The sequence below is a fragment of the Hemicordylus capensis genome, chromosome 4, assembly GCF_027244095.1.
Source record: "Hemicordylus capensis ecotype Gifberg chromosome 4, rHemCap1.1.pri, whole genome shotgun sequence".
Lineage (NCBI taxonomy): Eukaryota > Metazoa > Chordata > Lepidosauria > Squamata > Cordylidae > Hemicordylus > Hemicordylus capensis.
Genome location: NC_069660.1, coordinates 111,370,259 through 111,389,958, shown reverse-complemented (window position 1 = coordinate 111,389,958; position 19,700 = coordinate 111,370,259). Strand labels below are relative to the sequence as shown.

General features: G+C 41.5%; 1 protein-coding gene across 3 annotated transcripts in view; it reads right to left on the bottom strand.

The window, feature by feature from the left end:
- ST6GALNAC3 (ST6 N-acetylgalactosaminide alpha-2,6-sialyltransferase 3) overlaps positions 1-19,700 on the bottom strand; it is a 610,078-nt gene that overhangs the window by 513,143 nt on the left and 77,235 nt on the right. The gene's annotated exons all lie outside the window — the stretch shown is intronic.

The window sequence follows — 19,700 nt, the reverse complement described above, 5'->3', positions numbered from 1 at the left end:
TCTAAAGAGTAAGTATTTTTGACTCAAAAATAAACCATATGGCAAATTATGTCTGACATGCCTGGGGTGACAACTGTCAGATCTCAGCACAGTCCTACAGTCTGTAGGCTTTTTATACAGAGAGGTGTGTATCTGTGGACCAGACCTTTTGACCAGCACATTTTAAAAATGAACCTGGAAAAAAATTAGCCTATAGAACAAACTGTATATTGGTATGTCTATGATTGCTTGCTGGTCTTGAAGAGGGAAGAAGCAACAAGCTTGTATTTCTTTCCTAAAGAAGATATTAAGCAAGGGGACACAGCAAGGAAATTAAATAAATAAATCACCAAGGAAACAAGAGGGGAAGGAGAAGCCAAGTCTGCTAGGGCTGGAAATCTCCTAGGGTTTGATTTCTGATCTCTGGATGGCTGGAAGTGTTTGTGTCTTTGACAGAGAAGCCTGAGTGGGGGATTCATTCCAGGTGAGGGCCCCAGCATGTGGGCGGGCTCACATTCCAGAGCTGAGTCAGTTTGACTGCTGGTGTTGAATACAAGGCTCAGAGGAGCTTTGCTCCCAGGAGCTTTCCTAACAGGAGTTTGCAAACAGATAACGAAGGAGTTTAACAGGAGATTGGCAGGAAACTCTGTGGGGAGGCACACGTAATGCCCCTTCTGCTCTTTAATAAACTGCTCTTGCACCATGCCTGTTTCCTTTCTTCCCACCTGCTGGCATGCTGCTTTCCCCTCCTGTGTGCTTCCACTGAATAAGCAACCAGGCAACCCAACCCTTTGCATGCTTGGTTGCAAGGGTCCCATTATGACATCAGAGTGCACATGCATGAGACTGTACCATGTCCCCACACCACTGAGAATTTAAAAAGTAATCATTTAATGGTAGCAACCAAAATGCACTGATCAAAATTCATTTCGCTCTATGATGTATTTACTGTGCAGCAAAGAATAAAAGACCTAACAGTCATGGAGACAGATTTGATTCAGAGCCAAATGTCCATGCTGCAAGATGCCAGATTTTTGTTCAAAGAAGCAGGCAAAGTACAGTGTTGTTGGTAACCAGCTGGGGCTCCTGTCTGACAATGAGAAAAAGGTTATGGGCAAGGTGTTTTCTGACAAATCCTCCTGATTCTGCAATAATTTTATTCCAGTAGGCATTTAAGAAAGTGACTATTTTGGATAGGAGAAGAGCATCCTCGTTTCTTTTGTTAGGCTGGACAACAGGATGATTTGTTTTGGCATTGACTGCTGGAGAGAGTTTTAATTACTATCACAGCTTTCTCTGCACAGTATGAGCACCTATTAATTGGAATGGCAGTTTTTTACTGAAAGAATCTGTGTGTGTGTGTGTGTGTGTGTGTGTGTGTGTGTGTGTGTGTGTGTGCTTTTTCCCCCTCACAAAAAAGGTAGTCCCTTATGTCTCCTACATGCCATTATTCTGTCCAGAAAGTTCACCCAGCAGCTGCTCTTACAAATGGCAGTCTGGCTCAGATGCCAACAAATGACAATCATACCACAAACTGACAACTTTTTATATCTTTGCTAGGTGCAGGGATAGGATAGCAGCAACTTGCTGAAACTTTTCATAACGACATATTATTCTACTTAGGGGGGAAATTCAGTCTCAGCTTATTTTAACAAACCTAGAATACATGTTAGTAGCCTATTTTACTTGCTTGCAAATGAAGATACACACACAAAACATTTCATCCTGCTACAGTCATTACTCCCAGTCTTTGCTAGTCCCCACTCTTAGATGTGGACAATGACCCAGCCAACAAAGTAGCCCACTTGTTATCTATAGATGTGCTACAGCTGCCATCCTCCAGAGCTCAAGGCTATGTAAAGACAGGAAAGACACCACTGTCAAAGGAAAAACCACTGGAGGAAGCACAAGTTTGACTTTGCTTATTCGGAGGAGGACCTTATAGGATAGCTCAAGTATACATTTGGCCTGGACCAAACCTACCAAACAAATTCATGTAAGGTCTCTAAATTAAAACTGCATGTGGCTGATCTTGGACAAGATCAGGCACATGTAACCTATTCATATTGGAGACTCACACATGACGCATGTGGGAGATTCGGACTATTAAAGACTTCAGCAGTGATCACCATGATCACAATAAAATTGCTTCTTAATGGCTTTCCTTTATGATTAAAAAATGTGGAGTTCATCTAAAAGCATCCAGTACATTGAAGAAGCTGCTTTCTACCTGTTATTTGATTTTCTGGGCATTGTACAAAAGGCCTGGTAGACTGAGAGGCATAAGTTAGGATGCAGGATTTCCAGGGAAACATCATTCTTAACAGACGCCCTGACGATGGAGTGGACCTGGACATCTCTTCAAGTTACACTTCTCAAATGCCAAACATGGATCTTGTCAGGAGCCAATACTGAAATGGTCACAAGATACATATAGATAGTGGAGAATTGGAGAGTAAAGAGGTTGCAAAGGGATGATGACCAGCAGTGTGGAGCAAGAATGCACTATCTGGGGTTGCAATGGCAGTAGGATGGGCATAGGTGGCAGAAATGTCTACTTTTCAAATCATGAACATGCTGGGTGGAATTTGGAACAACCCGGCTCCTAAATGTAGCAGATACTGGAAAGGCAGTCAGATCAGTGTGCTCTGTAGATTGCACAGTTCAGTTCCACATCACAGTGCAATCAACATTCAGCTGAATAGATTACATAAATCGGTTGCTCCATCAAAATTTAGCCAATGCTCACCTGAATCAGAGACAGAGATTGATATATTATTATTCATTTCATGTCTGAAAATGGGAGTGCCAATGGATAACAAAAAAGCAGAGGAGCATGTGGAAATAAATACTACTGTATTATTCCCCACTGAAATGTGGGCTATTTTTACACTGCAGACAGAAAGATGTGTAGCAGATGGAGTATTAAACTTGGACCATGGTACCTCAGGTTCAGAAGTCCACTTCACCATGAAGCTCACTGGGTAATCGTGGGTCTCTCAGCCTAACTTACCTCTCAGGCTGTTGTGAAGGTACAATGAGACATCACCAATGTACTTAGCTGGAGTACCCCACACTTGGAGGAAGGGCAGAATGCTAGTACGAAAATAATAAGCACCATCAGTGCACTACTGAAAAACAAAGCTATTCAATAAATGTTCTCAAAAACGCTTCTGAAGGAAGAAGTTATGTCAGATAATCATGCTTCTCAATTGCAGTAAACAAGGGATATGTTGCAAGAAAGAAAGCTTAAAAAATTATTATTCAAAGCAGAAATGCATATTGTATGCCATGTCCACGTGTCTCCCACCTGTTTTATAACACATAATTTTAATGGGAAGGTGGACAACAAGTCCGTTCTCAGTCACTTCATTACACTTCCTTCGTTTAAAAAAGAGCTAGAATTGTGAAACAAAGGAGATTATTTCTGTAAGAGTAATGGAAGAATGCCATTGGCCATATGACAATTCTCAAACTACAATAATTTTCACAGATATCAGCCATGTGATTTGCTGTTTCATATATGGTGAAATTTGTCTCTGGTGTTTAATTGCACCTCACTGTTTATTTCTAAATAGTTCAAAATAAGAACTGCAATTTATACTGTATGTAACTATAACATTTACTTGTCATAAAGATTTGATAATTCTATTTTGAATGTCATGCCCTGCAAAAAGCAAGATTTACATGACAGAAGCCTGCCTAATTGATCTTAAAAGAGAATGTTAAGTGAATTGGTCGGTATTAAAAAAATATGCTTTAGCTTGTTGTATCAACTGAGAAATATCTAGTTACCAAAATAATTTCTGATCCAGTTTCTCCCCAATATGAGTATATGGCTAAACTATTAAGCTTGCACAGTCATCAAATTAAATATAGTTGTGAGTTCCTGCATTCAAGTGGTCCTTAATGGATAATCCAGAAATGAAGAGCAACAGGAGAACAACCCTGATTTGCCTATTTAAATACTTGCCCTATATCAAAACAGGGCAGTGGGCATGAATGTCGAATTATCCCAGGAGCATAGAATCTTGAGTAGACTACACTGTACAGTGGAAAGTATATGAATACTATTTATGACCACACAGGGGTCTGCAATGTTCATATGCTGCCATGACTGTGCATTGGGCATATGGACCTTATCCTAATGTTCACAGTGCTTATGGGACTCCTTCAATGTTCCTCTGCTAACTCTGATAGATTTTTTAAGCTCACTGTTCAATACAACTTGCTGTTCAATAGTTCATGGGATTGAAAACATAATTTCCGAGGGACTCTTCATTGGTCTTGGAAAATTGGGTTTTTGCCTTACAGCTTGACAGATGAATCATACAATATTCTGTGTCAACCGAAACTCTTCTCTGAGTGTACAAGGTTGCAAGCTATTTGTTTTCCAGATTTGTGATCTTCTCTCTTCTGGTGTAATTTTGTCTCCTTTGCTCACTCTGTATCATGCAACAGGTTCACGTAATTAAATTTATGGATATCAGTATTTCTGCCAGACACAAGAAGACATGTGGTGACTGATGGTAAGCCAAATTAAAAAGCCTTCTTGGTCTGAAGGCCATCATGTCAGATATTTGACTTGAGGTCAAGATTTAATATACTTTACGAATGAGAACTGCTGAAGGTAGTCACTGAATATTAAATGCACATAGCATGCCAGACACAGAAAGGTTCATATCATGACCTCAGACTTGCATTAATGTGCTTGTTAAACACTACTGTTTCCTCTTAGAAGGAACTACTACTACATGGGTATGGCTTCATGTTTTGTTTCAATGATAAAATCCATGTAAAAGATTGTGTCCTGGACAGGAACTGCAATACCCAGCCTCAGGGGCCTCCTCAGCTAAAAAACACTGAATGAGTCTCCATCTCTCAGGCTATTTGAGGGCACGGAATTATTGTATAGCTACAGTGGGATAATCCTTTGTAGGGAGCTTCTTGCAAGAAGGGGGTACAAATGTGACTGATTTTGGACAAGTTTCCCCGAGGACTGTAACTAACATTGGTTTTTGTGGAATTGCCATTTGTATAACCTTTCAGCGCTAAAAGATTCAAGGGAAGCTTACTGAATTAAGAGAAACTTACTGCATATTAAATGACAGCAACTTACATTCATTGTGGCAAAAAGATGTACAATATTGTTAAGATACAGGAGAACCTCGTTATTTGTGGAACGGCATATCCGAGGGGTCTCATTGACACCCATTTTCAGTATCCACACATACAAAAGGGTTAAAAGCCACATATCCACTGTTCCAAGAGGGCCGGAAGTGACTGTGGAGGTCACTTCCACCCACCATTTTGTCTTGGGGAGCCATTTTGTGACTCCTTTCTTTTAAAAAATGGACCTGCCCCTGCAATTTTTTTCAGTGTTTTGAGGGGCATTCTAGGGCATTCCTGGGCACATACAGATGCCACACAGCACACCATGTTACATTATTTTGTTGGGTTTTTTGTTTTTGTTTTTTGCCATTTTCCACATCCCCCCCCTTTGGAACCTAACCCCCCCCCACTCACTTCCCATAGCAATAATGCCTTGTTACTCACAATTTGGTTGCTTGCTGTAGTGGGCAAGGAACAGAACCCTCACGAGTAACGAAATTCTCCTACATAAAACATGCTGACTATAAAACGTTCCCTTATGTTTCACTTCAAAACAATGTGCATATATGAGATGTGCTTTTATAAGTGCATGAGAGTGTGCTACATATAAGTGAATGATACAATCTTAAGTTTCAGTTATGATGGTTGAGCAGGATAAGATTGTATCTAAATCCCCTTGGGCAGGCAGAACACAAAGTTATGCTGGCATAGCAAGACTGCTGCTCCAGAGTAGAAGCCATATACTGGCAAACTAACATTTGCCATAAAATAACTGGAGTTGAGGACATGGCACTTATTTAAGCATAGGTGTGGTCAACAGCATCTTATACTCCTTAAGGAGTCACTTCCACTTGCTCCACCAAGCAAAGTTATGTCTAATAGTTATTGTCACTAAAACACACACTGTTTTATTACAGAGTAAACTGAGAGCTTCAGATGCCAGTCCTTAATCACCTCAGCCATGTTGGATAAACAGCAATAGGATATATGCATGAGACTAGTAATCAATGCATCTGATTAAGGCAAACAGTGTATCTGTCCATAGGAAATGCAGGATTATCCCCTGCCTTCTCAAGGCACCTGGTGATTGCCTTGAGAAGGCAGCAGAGTTTGCCTTAATCAGATGCATTGTTTACTAGTCTCACACATATATCTTATTGCTGTTATTTTGGAATGTTTTTAGAATTACACACTAGGTAGATTTACACAAGAAGTGAATTAATTGCTGTCTCACACATATAACTTAGCTTCTTCCTCCTTAACACCTTTGACTTTTAAGACTCTTTGAGGCAAAGACATCAGAAGTCTGTGGACAAGAATGAATGCCCATCTGAAAAGCTCAGAAATTAGTTCTTATTGTTTTAAGAACTCAACAATACAATGTTTCCTGATAACACGGACTGACACTACGGAGGAGATTGGCCTCATCTGTTCAGCCTTCTTCTGACAGACAAACAGACATTGTAATGAGCAATTAACACATTGAGATTCAGGAAGAATGCTGATATCTTGAGAAAACTCAACGTCTAGATCAAATGATTGAACAACTATAAGAAGTCAGCTCTCTGGGCATAGCTTCAGTAATCTTTGCCTCAGGCAAGACTTGCTCATATGTGTACCCCCAAGTGCCTACTGTCTGGCTGCATAGCTAGCAGAGGTCCTTGGCTTGCAGACAAGAGACTTCTTGGTTATTCTTGCCACGGGGCGAGGAATCAGGGGTTATCTCTGTCTGTGAACCCCAGCACCAGCTTTTCATCGGAAGCCTTGCCTGCAACACTCTCCAGCAACGGATTCTAGCCTCGCCCATATCCATTTGGCCACAATGAGATCCAGTAATATGCCTCTTCAAAGAAGCACCCTTTGCCTCCAAATTCCCTCCCTCTCACTAAGCCCTGGCGTTTTGCCATTCCCCCTTCCAAGCAACTCCCTCCCTCTTCTCCTTTCCAGTTAGTCTATCTCTTGCTAGTTAGAAGTAACTACTGAGATGGCATGCATCCCCACACATATGATAGTTAGGAACACTGCTTTGCTTTTACTAGTAGCCCTGATTGATTGTTTTGTTTCCTGCTCATTTAGATTGATGTCGTTGCTCTGACAAGCTTTTATTCTCAATAAAGCCCACTGAATTATGTGAGATTGTTTTGCTCTTCTTTCTACCTTTGAACCCAGAACATACGTACATGGTCACCGTATAAAGAACTGGTCACTTTGTGACGCTGGTGAAACAAGCCTAATTTCCTATGCTAGCTCTGGAGCATAGCTAGTGTACAAATTAGTCTTGGTTCACAAGAGAACAACAAGAAAGTGATGCCATAATCACATCAGCCAATGGGGGTGCATTTTCAGTCTCTATCCAAGATTAATCTTTTTATCTGTTGTTTTTATTGTTTTGTTGTAAGCCGCCCTTGGGTTTGGGGCAGTATGCAAATGTGATAGATAGATAGATAGATAGATAGATAGATAGATAGATAGATAGATAGATAGATAGATTGCAGTTTGTGGCTAACTTTAAAGTACTGTTTAAAGGAAAACTATAACAGCTAGAGCACTGTTTCTTTTTTCTATAGGTATTGTATGAGTAACCGTTGAGAACACACTGAATTCTGAAATGTAGGGAAAATCCCCATTGGCTTTTTGTAGGTCCTTCCTTTTGCAGCAGCTCTGATTACCTATCCACTAATCATCATCTGCAAATGCCATGGGAATGATGCCCTTTGCCAGCAAAGGCAGTTCTCTCAGAGAGCTTCATTCTTCCTCTTCTTAGTGAGGTTTTCCCCTTGATACCTATGTGAAGCTTGTGGCTTTTTTCTGGAACTGCTAAGGTCCAGGAAACATAAGGTTGACTCCATTTTGCAATGGTTTAAGAAAAAAGAATTATTGGAACTATAATAATTTTAGGGTTGCTGTTTATATCCCAGCTTCACCAAACAATGTAGAAAGCCATTTTCCTAAGGAATCATTTTTATTGTATGTATATATGTATTCATTCATTCATTCATTCATTCATTCATCAAATTTGTACCCCACCCCAAACTTTCATCTCTGGGTGGTTAACAATAGCATAAAACAAGTTAAAACATATTCAAAAACTTAAAACAATTTAACAATTTAAAAATAAACCACAGATTAAAACCTAAAAATTTAAGCTTGGGTGAAGAGGTGGGTTTTCAAATGCTTTTAAATCATGACTGACATCCAAACTAATACTGCACTGCAATGAAAAAAGATGCATCCAAGCAAGAAGTTTATATAGTTAAGCAGATGCTTAATATTACTCAGTCTCTTGTGCTCTTGGGCTGCTTGCAAAGCAACAAGAATAAGAGATAGCTATGCATGATTCCCTAAAATATTTCCATGTTTCCTTGTATATTTCCATATTTATACAAACTTTGGAAATATATTTTCCCTTGCATGTTGAAATACCTTGTGGATTTTACCTTTAATTTATGTTTATTTGCAATTTAATTGCAATGCTGCAGCTGTGATTTAAAAACAAACAAAACAGAAATCTGCCTACCCACATTATTGCCTTGGCTGATGCCTTGACAATAGTGATACTTATAAAACAATGAAAATAGCTCTGTCGGCCTGTTGAATAGAGTGGTTTTTGTTTTTGTTTTTGTGAGCAGTCGATTTTTGACAGGAAACTGGCTGGGATGCAAAGCCCAGAGCAGGAATGTCCGTGCCATGTTGCATCAAGCTGGCCTGGTTCAAATGGTCCAAGTTTGAACTGGACTGCCCCCAGTTCTAAAAACTGGCTTGTGGGTCAGCTTGGGGAGTATACTAGTAAAGGTGAATCTGGCTAGGATTCCCCTTACAAGTAATGGGGATTCCCTAGCCTAAGAAGGGGATGCGGCAAAAGGGGAATCCTTTAACTTTAGTTTCCCACTGGCAGGTCTTGGTGCGGCAACATCAAAGGTGGCAGCAGGGGCTCCTCCACCTACTCCCCGCTGGCCTCCCAAATGACAGACTGGGCCACCTCCCTTCTTAGGTTAGGAATCCCCTTTACAAGTATACCTCCCACAAGCTGACCTGCTAGCTGGCTCAGCCAGCTCGATGGCTGAAATTGAACAGACCCAGTTCAGCCGAGCCTGAGCTGGGTCGGCATAAATCTGATCCAGATTTGAGCCTAACCAGAAAAACCAGTTCCATGCACATCCCCAGTCAGGAGGTTAGGAGGGAAAGTCTCTTCTATCCCATTTCTGTAACAAACCCAATGAGATTTATAACAAAATATACTTGGAAAATAATCACAAGATACTGGTAAGCAACCAAATGAACTTTGAAAGAAATCTAGAAAGGACTGGCTGAGGCAAAAGGATGTTTAGGGTGGGAACAGGACCTGCTGCATTATAGAGAGTCCCAGCCTATTTCCAAAATGCTTCAATCATATATGGCATGGCCCATAACTGATTAAAAAATCACACATGGGCAGTGCCACAGGTTTGGAACATGGGACTGGCCTCCCAGAGGAGCACAGAAATATCCCCAGGTGACTCTCGGAACTGCCTGACAGAACTTGATTGCATCTGATGTGAGTACAATTCTCACAGGTGACAAACTGAGTGCCTATTTACACACCTGAGCTACAGTCAACAGCACAGACAATGCTGAGATTTACTTTGTAGCATGAACTTTCATAGATGATTTCCTGCTTCATCAAATACAAGAACAGGGCGAATAAAATAATATTGGTGTATAATCTAAAACTAACAAGCTCAAAGCCTGAGAAAAACAGCACATGCACAAGTTGCCCAGAATATACATAATACAATACACAGAAGACAACACAAATGGGGAAGAATTTCTTACAGAATTAGAACCACCCATATTTTCAGTTCATTGCGCTTCCTAATCTGTTCTGCTTTTATTGAAATCTGAAGGTCACAATCAGAATGCCGAGAAAAACCGAATAACCTGCCATCCAAAACACAATCACTGAATGTTCTCATTTGGTCTAGTTTGTGCCTACTCACTTTCTTTGGCTAAATAATATGAACAACTAAAGAATATTAATAATATGAGCCACTATAAATAATATGGCCCACTAAGGACCCATTTTGACTGAATAATATGGACCATTAAAGAAGACACTGCTTGTGGGTAATGGCATAATGTGACAACCTAGAGGAACTGACTTTTCTGGAAAACACCAGTAACATAACTGACATAAGTAGCATTTTTATTATTTGAATACCACCTCCCTTTGTTGTTGTTCTGTGGCTAGAATACTCGGGATATGCACAAACCAAGGTCTGTGCACTGGTTAGATGCCAAACTGGTTTGGACAAGGTCTAAACTGGTTTTTGGCACTGCAGAAAGGGGAACTGCAAGCAGGATCCTTTAAAAAAGAGGAGAGCGGGTCCTTACTGGCTCTCCGCCACCACATGCAGCTCCCTGCTGCAGTGGCACTCATCCCCAAAACCCATGTGGGGCGCCAGCACAACCATGGCATCCACAGACACATGCATGGAACGCCATGTGAAGGAGGAGGGATTTGTCTGCATGGTCTGTGCTGAGATTTACGATGCTGAACCAGTGCACCTTGGTTGGTGCGCATCACTATAGAACGCATAAAATGACCCTCAGGTTTCCCCTTTATGGAATTGTTTTTCAACAAAAAGTATAAGGATTACGTTTTGAGGGGAATTACAAAGTGACCAATAAACAATAGATCAATTAACACAAGATTTTAAGTTCCTTGTGCATCTAGTTAAAGTTTTAATAGTAATTTCAGTGCCATGTTTGAAAAGCAGTGTCTCTGGGGTCATTGTTTACACCAAGGCAGATAAATTAAACATCTGTCATTTAATAACCTTTTTAAAAAAAAACCAATATACCGCATATACATTTTTTTAAAAAGAGTAACACTATCAATGACATGTTTTACAGAAATCTAATTCAGAGTCCCATTCAGACCTGCACACAGAAAAAATAATGGATCACCCTCCTAATGATTACTCAAAACTGTATTAATTATGCTGTTTTAAAACTAAAACTAAAAAGGCAGCATGAGGCTCCCCCCAACTTTTTCTTTTTCTTCCAGAAACCACACAGATGGATATGAAAGGAACAATTACAGAACAAGTGCCTGGAAAACAATCACAGTATTTTAGTTAAAGAAGCTGAGACATCAGTTGTAAGAAACATATTCATCTGCTGTTTGTCATAATGAAAGTAGTAATTAAGTCCAAAACTATTTAATCTCAAGCCATTGTTAAAGCATAGCAATCATGGCAAAAGTATCCAAATCATCTTTAGAAAGACTGTAATTTGTTAGAAATTACAGCTGGAACATCAACAAGAGCAAGAGGTCAGAAGAATTATCTTTAATCTGACCTCTTGCTCTTGTTGATGTTTTTTCCCTTCCCCCCCTTATGAATAAATGCTCTTTTCTTTCAAATTAGTCAGTGTGGATTGCTGAAATTTGAAAGCTATGATTTCTATTGCTTATATGCAACCAGCATAGCTTTTATTTCCTGCTTGAAAGTGAACAAGAATTGCTGAAAACCTAGTCTGACCTCCAAAGGCTCTTCTGACAACACGAAATGCTGTATCACAGGTGAAGGATGAGAGGCTTAGAACTCAAAAACTTGATGTTTTCATAATGTATGTTCTGTGACAAAACATAACATGCCAAAGACCACCCATTGCAGGGATCAGATTTTGCTCTTGAAATTTAAAAACTTAGACCTGAATGATTTTATTTCATTTCATCCTGGGAAGAAGGAAACACTTTGCTGAGTTTACAGATTGTGATTTCTGGGAAAGTTAAATTGATTTAAATGGGTTAGGCTGTGTTTACACATCACACCTCTGATATTAACAAGGATTTCTAGATGATAGGCTCTCTACTCTTCTACTGAATGCACTATTTTAAGAACATATCATTGGATCACATGCCAATCTTGTTGTAAACAGCCTTGAGCTATTTTTGGAGGGGTGGTATATAAATCAAATACAAAATTAAATAAATAAATAAATAATCTAATATGCAAAGGACTCTTGCAGCTGATGTGGTTAGTTCTAGTCTCTCAACCTCTACATATAAAACCAACATGAAAATCAATCTGGTCTGTAAAGCACAAAAATTTGAATTAGTAAACTTTATACATGGTAAGGGCTTGCAAAAGCCATGCTGGTTCTCCCCCAGCAGGACCTGTTCGTCTATGTGCTTTACAATTTTATCCTTGAGAATGCTTTCCATCAATTTGCCTGGAATGGACGTTAAGCTAACAGTCCTGTAATTTCCCTGAACGCTCCTGGATCCCTTTTTGAAAATCAGTGTTACATTTGCTACTTTCCAGTCCTCTATTACAGAACCTGATTGTAGGGATAAGATATATATATTTGCAAGCTTGGCAATTTCACATTTGAGTTCTTTAAGGACTCTTGAATGGATGCCGTCTGGCCCTGGCCCTGGTTTCTAGTCAAAAATTTTCAACGGTGAAACATTTTGCACATCCCTACTTTGTATTTCACTCAGAAACAAATTACTCAACAGACGTTCCACTGAAGTTTATAGTACAAGTTAGTCTTAACTAACTTGCCCTATTTCAATAGGACTCCTGTCCAGTAATTTAGTCAGCATTTCAGCCGTTACATTTTATTATTTGTTATTATACATAATTCTATATATATGATTAATATATGTTTCAAGCCAGCTTCTCATCATGCTGCATACATTTAAAACAGTAAAATAAGTAAAAAGTAGTTGGATACACAACCTAAAACCAGCATTTTGTTCTGTTTTCTGTGCTAATCTCACTCCAACTGTTAGCACCAGTGCAGCAAAATGCAGTCTGTTTGCTAGAGTAGTGTCAGCATGGGATTCTGCCACGTTTCTGGCCTTTAGAAGCATTCCCTGGGCTCCTGCTTCTAGTGATTAGATCTGAAGTAGCAGTATAGAAAGAAACAAGCAAGCACTAGTAATGTCTGAATTTCTCAATGGGTTGTTCAGAACATGCATTTGTTTGGCACATTCATAAAGGCTGTCAGTATTTCAAACTGGGCTCCTCCTAAATAGTTCTCTGATTTAGGTTATGATCAAAGCTGTAGAAGAAGTTTCTCTTCTTTACTTGGCATTTGAGGACCAATTGGGTAGAAGTATTCAAACTCCTTTATACTCCTAATGTGTGACAGGATCCAAACTGGACTCAAAACTGGAATTAGAATTAAGATAAATGGTCAGTGGATGAATACATCCCAATTGATTGATTAATTCTGAATCAATCAAGTTCTTTTCTAATATGGATGGACAATTCCATTTCCTGTTTCCCTGTTTTATGCTGCCTTTACCCCCTGATGTTGCTGTTGTTTTAATTGTATATACTGTTATATTTAAATGCTTTTTATTGATTACATTTTTAAATAATTCATTTACTGTTTCTATTTTTATTTTTTATGTGCATTTCAGAAAACACTTTGGGTAAAGATGAAATAAAAAAAAAAGAGACATTACATGCTGAAAGTGTGCTTGTGTGGTCATTTGAACTGAGGCATGTCTATGCATGCATTTCTTTATACGTGGATAGCGTGATCAGCTTTGACAGCAACAGGAAGGGGTTAGTGATCCATTCTAGATTACCACTGAGGCTCTCCACATGAGCAGCATGGAGAGCTGGATGGGCTTTGGAAGAGCAGACTTTGGAAGAGCCGGATGGGCTTTGGAGAGCAGACTTGGCCCACTCTCCCAGCACATGAGCACTTCACCCTCCCTGGGCAGCCAGATCGGCTGCCCACACGATAACTGGCTCCGTCATGGAGATGGTTGGTGCGGCAGAGATCAGGGGCCGCCTGCCCCCCAGAAGTCCCAGGATGCCCTGTGTGAGTTTGTGGGGCATTCTGGGGAGACCCCCATGCGGAAGACTTGTTGGAGCCTTCCGGTCAGGTGTCTCTTTGTGAGTTGCTGTGGCATGGAGCCACACTGTGGCAACTCACGATCAGGGAAATGGGGTAAGCAGAGCGCTCACTCCACTAACCTCATTTAATGGGGGGGGATATTTAGTGAGGTTTGCTGCTGAGAGCAGCACAGCTCTGGTTGCAGCGCACGGCCGCTGGAACGCGGGCTGGGCTCCATTAGCCCACTTTCCAGCAGTCGTGAGAATAGCCTCAATGTGTCTTATGTTCTCCTGAAATCATAAAAAGGGGTTTTGAATATTCAAGGCATATCTGCAGGCAAGCTTTCTGGAATTTTGGTTCAGGTTCTTAAAAATGGAAGCATTTAAACATCTTTCCCAAAGAGGAAATTGCTGTGCTGTATGGATTTTTATACATCTTTCACCTGCCCCATCCAGTGTTTCCTCTAACAGGACTTCCCAGATATTATTGACTACAACTCACATAATCCTCAACTAAAGGCTATTGCAGCTGGGGATGCTGGGACTTGTAGTGGGAATCCCTGTGAGAGGGAACACTGGCTCCATCTATGCTGACCATTGATTCCACTGTGCAGAGCACCAAAGAGCACAATCTAAGGATGGGAGACATTTGGATTGTGGAGGGTCAGCAGTGCCAACTCAGAAAGATTTTAGAAGTTATGGAGGTGTGTCAACAAAAGTTATGATTATGTATCAACAATGAGTGACAATTGGGACTCCCTTTTATATTTCCTGTGTGAATTTGTGCACCTGCACAGACACCGGCGGGGGGGGGGAGCGGCAGGAGGGGTAAGTGCACCCTTCCCCGCTCTTAAAGGGAGACCCCTGCCACCTTCAAATCAGTGGAACAGCCAGTTCTGTGCACATTCCTAGTCACTACACTGATGTGCAAGTTCAGATTTTGCACATTATCAAAGAAATGCCAGTCATATATATTTTCCCTATGATCACATACGCAACTTCTGAATCTGTTGTGAATGCATCAGATACCACTTTACAGCTTGTCACAGATGTATCTTCAGATATGACAATATTGATGAAGCCTTGGCTTAACTGGGACCAATGACCTAATGCTGGTATCAGGAGAACCAAAACTTCACCTCCAGTGATGTTGGCAAATGCAGGATTTAACCAAATGTTCAGCCTTGTACCTCCATCCCAAAGATGTTGAAACAAAGAGATGGCATTCAATTGTTTTGTTGCTGTCACGTACAGAAATACCCTCTGAGGAAGTCTGGTAGATCAGACCAAGAGCTATATTTCACCAAAGCATATTAAGGGAGACATGAGTTATCATCCAGTGTATTTATTGCATGATGTATGGTGGCAGAGTAATCACACTAAGTACACTGAGAGTGGTTGTCACCACCATAAAACAAGCTAGAATGCTTTAGATTTTTCATTTTTAGTAGTGCACTAGGAGCAAGTATTTAGTTGAGTCCCTAACCCAATAAAGAATGCAGCATTCTAAGTGTAAAGTGAAAGCTGCAGCCTTTAGTCAGTTTACCTGGTAGATCAACCAACTAAATCTTTAGGTGAATAATCTATGAGGGCCAAGTTTAAACAGTTAAAGGTACTCTTGTTTGTTTTTGCAAGCTATTTGGTTCAGGTGTATTACTATGTCTTTCTTATGGAATGGTTAGGCATGTAGCTATGTAAATTCACCTGGAAATGAGTTCAGTTGAGTTCAGTGGAGCTTATTCTCAAGTATGTATACAGAGGATCACAGTCTTAGTTAAATAAATTATTGTTTGAAAATTTCACACTTGCTTGGGTATCTTCAAAAGGCACCTATTCTAAAATAGCAGACTATCAGACTGTTTATCTCCCTGCCTTTCTTCCCTCTTGGCTGGTTCCCTGGCCTACTGTAGCCCTTGACAAATTCAGGAGCTAAACTGCTCTCTGTTCCATGAGGAGGACTCACCTAAGCAATGCCTTCTGCCCCATGGTGGGGAGCAGACTCACCACTCACCTGCAACAACATCCTCTGCTCCATGGGGGTGGGGTGGACTCTTCACCTTGCATGCCCTCTCCTCCTCCTGGTCATTTCTGTCTGGCAGAGAGAGGCGAGGAGGAGTGCACAAGCAGCATAGGAGCAGGTTGCTCTCTCTTCCAGGTAGTGTCAGTCCATCACCTGTCAGAGCCACATGGATGCAAACAGAAGGAGGAAACAAGGTGGAGGCAGGTTGATCCCTTCTCCTCCTGGTTGCATCCAACTGGTTCATGCAGGCAATAATCTGATGCAGATTGATTCCAATATGATGGAGAAGGGAGCAACTTGTGTTCACTTTGCTTACTTTTACTCCCAGGTCACGTTGGTCCATTGACTGGCTTCAGTTCAATTTCCTTCAATTCCAGGCACCATGGTGACCTGGAGCCTGGCAATTGTCGAGTCTTGGCCTACTGTGTCCTACAACCCCAACAACTCAGGCTTTGGCTTCGCCTCCTCTCTGGCATCCATATTCCATCTAGAACCCTATGCTACTAGTTGTTCCTGGCATCCTTACCCATTGGGTCATGAACCTGCCAGCATCCAAAACTGGTTACCTAAGCCCCACCCCCCATTTTTTTTTGTTTCTTTGATTTTTAAGGCATAGTGAGACAGTAAAGAGAAGCTCAACTGATTAAACTGTAGACTAAACTATCATTGAGGTGTTACAGAAGAATACTGCCTTTATGTATGTAATTATTAATATTATCCTATATTTCTGCCATTTCTTCCAGGGCTAAGTAACCTTTTTATCCCTGCTGAGCCAACCCTACGTAGAACAGAGCTTTTAATATTAAAAATTCTACTCGGTAACCAAGGTGGTTTTCAATTTTCAAAGGTTAATTTTCACCTACACTCTCTCTATATATTAAAAAAGTGACTGACATTTCAGCTTCCAGAATAATAGCACTTTATTCATTCAAAGTGCTGTTCAAAATTTAACTAATCAGCCCACACAATACCAGTGTAATGCTACAGTGAGCCTCCTTTTAAAAACACACACACAGTTGGGCAAATTAGGGAGAAATGAGCTGTTCAAGGTCATTCAGCAAATGAGTGGAAGAGTAAGAATTACTATTCAGTAGCAGAAAGGGCAACCCTCTTATTGCACCTTGCAATACAACAGAAGGAGTACATGTTGGAAGCTCTTTTCAATGCTGGGACAAAGACACATGGGAAATGTTGCTATACGATTTAAATATTATACTACTTGATTGTACGTGAGTGCATTTTATTGATAGATGTCTGTCATCAAACAGTGAAACCCGCCAATTCTGCTTTCCCTTTTGTCATTTTCTTGCTTATGTAATTCAATTACAAGTCCTGCGATTAATTTTAGAGAAACTTCTTACATGGTGGCATACTCTGGAATGTGGGTGAAATGTACTGTAATGGCCCAGCACTTAAAACGTGCAAAGTTCAACTTCCTGCTTGTTTAGCAGGTACAGTGTGAGCTAGCATGAAGTAATCTTCTCTGATTGGCTGGTTCAAGTCAGAACCTGCTTAATTGTTAGAGATGTGCACAAAACAGAGTTTGCATTTCGTTTCGAGCTTGAAATGAAATGCAAAATCCTCAAAACACTTGAAAGGTTTTGAGTCCATTTTGTATGTTTTGGCCATATGGAAAAATGGGAAATCAAAACACCCCATTGTTCCCCATGGGTAGCTCCTAGGGACACCAAAGTGGGTTGGTTGATAGGGCATGATGGGTGCTACCTACCACCCAACTCACAAAATAAATAGGAAGTGGACAATTAATTTTTTTTAACCTTTCCCCCAAACCCCTACAGGGAAAGGTTAAAAAATTGTTAAAAATCACCTGCTTGCCTATTTCCTTTGTGGAGTGGGTGGTAGGTAGCATCAAACATGATGTACTACACAACCCACTTTGGTGTCCCTAGGAGCTACCCATGGAGAGCATAGGGGTGTTTTGAGTTCCCTATTTTCTCCTATGGCTGGAGCAGGCAGAGTGCAAATTTTGCAACCCTGCCTTGAAAAACACTGCAAGCACACAGTAAATGGGAAACTCTATCCCTCCCAACACAGAACACCAATTTCAAAGATAGTCCAAGAATGTCCAAAAAAGAATCACTGACCCAGAATCTGCTGCCAGCCACAGTGCCTGGGCTGCAGTAACATCACTGACACAAATTGCTCTCTCACAAACAATTATGACTCCTTAATTCAGCATTGCAGCAGCTGTCACAGCACAGAAGTGTGCAACAACTGTGCAACACATTGCAACAGCTGTCGCAGCACAGACCCTCAGCAACAGCAAGCATAGTCAACTACATCAACGTATTGAGCCACATTTTGACAGAGTACACCTTGCAATGCAGAATGCAGACTGCTGAGCAGACCAGAGCAGTATGTGAAGCCAAGTTAGTCCCAAGGCCAGACATGGAGCTTATCTCACAGCAATCACCAAGGAAATATTACACACACAGAGAGAGAACTGCCAGTGATGTTGCAGAGGGTGGAGATGAGCATGAGTCACTTATCCCCCACAACCAGCTCGGGAAAACCCAGAAAGGGAAGGTTGGCCTTCAGGAAGAAGACCAGCCACTCCCCCAAGTCAGCATCCAAGTGTGCATGATGGGGTGTCACCACTTCCCCAGCCATGAAGAACACCGTCTTGCTCTGGACGCTGGTTGGCGGGCATGAGAGGAACCATCCGGCAACTGTTGCCAAGCCCGGCCAGACTTGGCAATGAGTTGCCCCAAACTGGATTGGCTCCATCTCCCGGCCCTGCTACTGGCTCCTGCAGGTACTGCAGAACATGCTGCTCAGCATGGCCACGGGGCTCAGTGGGCTCCTCACATACTGCTGGAAAGTGCCAAGGAACTCTTCTGTGAGCCACCCGGTGGAATGCTGAGGTGGAACTTCTGGCTCACTTGGCCCTGCCAGGGGACACCATGCTGCTGGATCGGAAAGCAGTGGTGATGCTGCTCCTCTCCTCTGCTCATCTGACCTCTTTGACCAGGAGGTTCCTCCACCTGGGCAGCTGGTCAGGAGTGACAGCTTTGCCCTTCATCCTTGTGTCACATAGGTGGGACAAAACATGTGCTGCCAATACACCCAAAGTTGTCCTGAGCCGATCCACCAGTCCAATCCTCAGCCAACCTCACAAGGTGATTGCTTCCTCAGTTATCAGTGTGGACTGGAGCTCATTCATCACCTTCTCAAGGAGAAGAGTGGTGCGTAAAGCCTGGCTCAGCATTGCTGTCTTGGCATACAAGCTGTTCATGGCAAGAACCTCAGAAATGAGCACCAATTCCTGGTTGGATATGATGAATATGACAAATATTTATATACTGCTTTTCAGAAAAAGTTCCCAAAGTGATTTACATATGGATGGATGGATGGATGGATGGATGGATGGATGGATGGATGGATGGACTCCCTGTCCCCAAAGCAACAGCCACTGGAAGGATGCGATGTTGGGGATAGATAGGGCCAGTTGCTCTCCTCCTGCTACGTAAAGAGAATCACCACTTTAAAATGTGCCTCTTTGTAGAGTTAGCAGGGGCTCAGCATTCCTGACTTGGTACACAAGCCATTTGTGGCAACAAAGAACGGCTCAAGTGCCAAGACACCTCGGAAACAAGCATCCATTCCTGGTTGGATAGGTTGCACACTTCCAAGCCATACTTCCTTGCCAGGGTGTGGATGGCCAGCTCTTGTTCCTGCAGGCGCTGGAGCAAAAGAAAGGTTCCACTGGGTCGGAACATCCAGGGTGA